Raw genomic sequence first — 6,000 nt, 5'->3', positions numbered from 1 at the left:
AGCATAGAAATAAAATTACTCTATAATACAGAAAATTTCAGATATACTCCTGAAACCATTTCAGCAGGAGCCATATGCAATATTTGTTTTAAAAATGCAAGAAATTCAAATTAATCTTATAGTATTCAAATCTGTCGCTTCCAAAGATACAGATACAATAGTTATGTGCATTGTGTAGCCTGCACTGCATCTGCTCATATTATTTCCTCACACATGGGCTCACATATACAAATTTTAATTTTACATTTCTCACTGATTCAAATTATTTTTGTCTAAGCCACCATTATCTTAACCTAGCTGAATACTTTACACACCTACATTTTATTCTGACTCTGCTTCTAAAATGAATAAATAATTAGATCAATAATGTCCAAGGCATAAATAAAGTGAGCCATCAGAGACATAAGCAAAATACTGCACAAGCACTGCATGTAGACCTCAGTTCAATGTTTGATAATTATGTAACAATGTAATATTTAATTGCAGTATTTTATGTGATGCTCAACTTCAGACTTCTATGGAAAATAAACATTCAGAGGTGAAATATACTTGTAGTATTTAGTGTACATTATTTTCCACTATTTACACCAGAACACAGATTATTTGCAAAAATTCATGCTTGATGGTACATTATGTCTTCTTTTACTTACCAGCTGTCATATTCCTGAAGCTGAGTTCTCATGAAAATGGGACAAAATTTACTACAGCTTTTACCGGAACTGAACACCTAGAAACTCTTAAAAGGATTTAGAAAGTTTCAAAGCCAGAATTAGATCAGAGAATATAATATTAGCATACCTGCTGGATGTGCTTTCCTTGAGTAGGCATATCTGATTTAATTTAAAAATCAAACAAGTCTGCACTTATGTAAGGTAAAACCTCCCTACTGTACGATTCCCTGGATTCATGTGAACTTTTGCCTGGATTAATAAAATATCTGTACTATAAAGCTAATGCTCATCCCAGTTAGAGCCTTACACACTTGCGTGATTTCCCCAAGCACAAGACTTATTTTTTCTTGGTTTTCAGTATGTGCTATTACTACCACTTCTAACTCTGCTACTTCTGCCATAATGCAGTGATGCAGGTAAGTGACCCAAACACCTTTGGTGCATTGTAGGGCACAGGACACACGCAGCCCCACACCACAAGAACTCATCACCTAAAGTAAGGAACAATTTAACTAACAGAGAAACTCTGTTGTGACCACAAAGGTCCAAACCCCTTGGTGAATACCATGTGTCTCTCAGGATCCTCTGCCATTCCAAGTCAGGAGAAGCGTGTGTGACAGAAGCAGGCGCAGCTTGAGGTCTGGAAGGCAGTAAATGTGCTCAGAACTGGACAGATGATACCAGATACACCTAGGACACACTAACATCTCCTATGAGACAGAGGAACTTGGAGTGAGAGAAGCAGAACTGCAAATAAAAACCTTTACTTTTAAGAATTGTCCATTTGTGGACTAGGAAGAGTACTGAACAACATACAGGTTTGAGGAAGGCCCAAGGAATTTCAATGGTTTGAATACATTATGGGACCCTATAGCATCCAAAAAGTCTCCTTTGACTGAGGCAGTAAACTTCTTATGTCTTGCCAAGTTTCTGGGAATCCTATTACCTAGAAAGGAAGGGATTGGTTATTCATGACTGTTGTATGTAGTGGTTTCTCCAACTACTTCTACTGTGGTCTTCTAACACATGAAACAATAGTGCTCACCTAGAACTCTTCTTATAAGCTGACATGTTATTTCCAAAATGTCAATAATTTTCAAAACATGACATAATATTGAGACAGCTCTGAATTGGCCACTATAAACAAAATACTTGTATTTTTCCTACTATCTAAAGGTTTATATAACTATGAATACATATAACACTTGAACATGTAGAACATTGAACTTTATGAGGACTATCCCTATATAACTGCTGTTATCAATACACTTAATTAAGTTTACAACATTTACAAAGCTCCAAAAGCCTCAGAAAAAAGTGTCATTTTCTCCCATTATTTGTATTAAGGAGATGTACAATAAACTACTGTCTTACTGCCTGTTATTTCTTCTTTTCTCCTTCACCTTTTTACTCTCTACATTTAATTCCTTACCAACATTTATTCTTCAGGAAAGGTTAAAATAGAGCACAAGACAACAATCACATTTACCAGGATCTAAGTAGGAGAGGGTTGAGGAATGGGTCTCTTACACCACAAAATTACTGTGGTTTCAAGATCCAGAAGAAATTTCCATGCTTGTGCAGAGAAGGATGACTACCTATAACTCTTAAGCATCTAAATCCTTTTCTTCCTCACCTGTTGTTATAAGTTGTTTTTTGGGCTTTCGATGGTGTAGCTTCCTTTCTTCATTTCCACAGAGCAGAAAAAGAGGATATGACAAGAAAACTAAGAAAGTGATCAACTATTTTTGATACAGAATTTTAAAACCTAAAATTTTAGAGTATAACCCATTTATACCAGTCAATAAAGTTGTCTTCCACACAGAAGACACAATTGGAGAAATCAATGGGAGGGAAGAAAAAGAGCAGCAACATTAAATGAAATCTGGCTTTAATGCTGATCCTATACTTACAAGGCTCTCCAAGTTTACTCAGTCCTGTGAGTGGCTATTCCTCTCTGGAAGGGCAAACTTTTTTAATGTTAAAGTCCTAGATCAAATGTTCCACAAAGCAGAATGCAGATTATGCCTTCTAGTCTCCTATATTACTCTATTTTGAACCAAGACACAGAAGCTTTCATATCTGACAGCTACTAAAAAATGAATTGGGATAATATTCTCTACATAGTATAATAAGAAGCATAACGTTATATATTTACTATAAACTGTATAGTTTATAGTAATATATACTATAATATATGCTATAATATATAATATATACTATATATTATATATATAGTATATATAGTATACTATAACATATAATATATAGTATATATATACTGTATAATACTAAATTTAAATAAATAGCTAACACTTCAAAATTTACTATGTTTTTTTTAAAAACCACAAACTACCAATAATCTCTTACATCTACAATGCTTTATTTAGGACAAGTTCCTTCTTTTTTTTTGAAGTACTTCACTTCTCTGGTGCTTATGCTACTAAAAAAGCATTATAATTACCTAAGGTATAATAGTCAGGTTCAGAGTTAATGCAAATATACATATATATAATATTGTATTGTCTGGATATTAATGTCTCAAACCCCCTCAAAATGAGGTTTGGTTTTTTACATTAACAAAGCATTTCAGTATTTGGTGTATGTTTCTTTGCTACAACGAGATGTCATAGGGAAATTTTTTGGTTTTATCTAATCACATTTTTTAAAAAAACTTCACTCTGAATGTCACATGGGGAAAATTAAACTGTTTTACATTTTCTTATTGGGTCATTCCATACTCCAAGGAATCATATTGTTTTGAAGGGAAATCGAGTATAATAATTACAGCACAATAAATAATTCATGGCACTATGGTATGAGTTTATGAGTTCTACATATGTCAAGAATAAAAATTATTCCAGTTAATGGCATGTAACAAGAAGCCAAATAACAGATATATTTTTTTGTTATACTTTGGGGGTTTACTTATTTAAAAACAAATTTAAAAATACATTTAAAATATAAGAGGTTTTAGAGACCTTTTAGAGATAACCTTCAGTACCTCCTTATAAAGGTTTCTTCACAATATGAATTTGCCACTTGCAAGTATGTGTTATTAGCAGTTTCAATCTCACAACAGCACACAATCTTCCCCAGACTTCTTGTCTCATGCAGTGTGGCATGTGGCAACTTGAACTTGCTTAACAGCTCAGTAGCCTGTGTTGCACTTACTGCCCTATGCATGCAGTTAATTTTGTCTTCACTGAGGATAGTAATTACCTTACATTAATTGAAATAATTCATTTCTTTGTAAGCCTTTCAAATCCCATGCAACTTACTTAAAAAATATTAATAAATATGCATACATCTGCATTGGATAAAAGTACTGAAATTATAGAGAACAAAAGTACTGAGGGCAAATTTAACCTATCTCCTAACTATAAGGGCTAAACCAGCTACCTAAATTGAAGCATCTTAGTACCCTTGATGAAACATCCGCATGATGTTTTTGAGTCCCACTGCACACTTCAGTTTAATTCACTTCAGTATGAGCACTTCATAAAAAATCGAGATTGAAGGAAAGGCTTCGGTAAGAATGTCACAGGAGTGGGTACTTCTAAATGGTGGTTATGGGAGATAAGCGTAGAATCGCCCTTTAGCTTCCTGAAAATTTCAGCCTTGAGATATATTTTGAAAGATATCTATTTGCAAACAAAAAATAATTAAGTATGAACGCTGAATTTATTTTAAAACATAGTTTTTAGAGAGATTAATACTATTAAATACTGGAAATTATCAGTAAGGCAAAATGAACAAAGTAGTCCTCATACCTGGTTGAATAGCATCTCAGAAAGAAATAGCTTTATATCAGAAAGGACAAATCTAGATAATTACTGCTTTCTCACATTTAAAAATAAGTTATAAGACTTCTACTGGAAAGATTTTACACTGCCATAACATTACTTTTTAATTATTAATTTATAATTTGCTAAATTTTAAGGCATATTACACTTCAGGCAGCTAAATAACATCACAAAACAATCTTATTTCCTAACAAAATAATTCCGAATTTTGATACTTTGATATTTACTTACAGTAAGGTATTTGAAGCCATAAAATATGTCTCATCTCACTCTAAGTGAGATTAAAAGCTGGATACTTTTAAGAGTGCTTAGATGTATGTTATTGGACGTCACTAAAACTATTTGAATAAGCTTCAAAATATGTAAGTATTTTTATTTTTTCTACTACATGAAAAATAGACAGACAAAGAAACATCAGCTAAAATTCCCACTGAGAGCTTGAAAGTATGACAGGACATGTATGTACGTGCAGCTGACCATTCTAGAAGGACTTATTTCAGTTTTTTCTTGGTCCACCTAATTTCAAGTGTACTTTGTCCCATTAATATTTGTCACCAGTTGTGGAGATGTTCCTCGTGGAGCAGAAATATTTTTCTTCTTCTCTTGGATTTGAATGAATGCTATGTGTGAACCACCTGTTGAAGGTAAATGGGCCTCTCTCAAAGTTATTAAGTTTTATTTTCACTACAATGAAAGACAAAGCATACTACAAATTCTTGTGTTGGTGCATGGAAGTGCCCAGTGATTCAGCCTCCTTCCTATTCCAGTATGTATGTAGGTCAAACTCAACTGGATTTCTACAGTTTTTAACAAAAAAATCTTCTCATTTCAAACTTAATGAAAAAATGGAAGAATTGATTGTATGTGGTGTTGTTGGTTTTCTATTCTATAAACTCAAATCACAGAACAGTATCACATAACACCTTATAAACCTGGCAGCATTAACTAGAAGAAAAGTTTTAATCTTTTTGTTCCACTCTTCATTATCTTAATTGTATTATTTTTAATACAGTAGGTGGACAGAGTGAGTGAGTGAGTGAGTCAGTGAGTGAGTGAGTGAGTGAGAGTGTGAGTGAGTGTGAGAGTGAGTGAGCGTGTGAGTGAGTGAGTGAGTGAGTGAGTGAGTGAGTGAGTGTGTGAGTGAGAGTGAGTGAGTGTGAGTGAGTGAGTGAGTGTGTGAGTGAGTGAGTGAGAGAGTGAGAGAGTGAGTGAGTGAGTGAGTGTGAGAGTGAGTGGGTGAGTGTTTGGGCTGTAGTTTCTTATACTATTTCTGGCTAACAGTGAACTTTTAGAAAACCTTCCAGGCTGACTTCCATTTTCCTGACTTACAGTAAGGCAACCAAGATTATTTTAGCAGCACAACTGATGAACTATATTAATCCTTCTGGTTATCCCCTGCAATAGTCAGGAAGTATTTTCTGATCTTTGTTGTTGCTTCATGCACCTATTCATTCATGTTATGTATCTAATTCTGAATTCTATTACTGTTCTGTTCTGTGCAGAGTCTAAAAAAGAGATGTTCC

This window comes from Pyrgilauda ruficollis, unplaced genomic scaffold, assembly GCF_017590135.1.
Source record: "Pyrgilauda ruficollis isolate IOZ18807 unplaced genomic scaffold, ASM1759013v1 scaffold71, whole genome shotgun sequence".
NCBI lineage: Eukaryota > Metazoa > Chordata > Aves > Passeriformes > Passeridae > Pyrgilauda > Pyrgilauda ruficollis.
The sequence above is the reverse complement of the archived record's forward strand: the minus strand, read 5'-3'. Positions refer to the sequence as shown.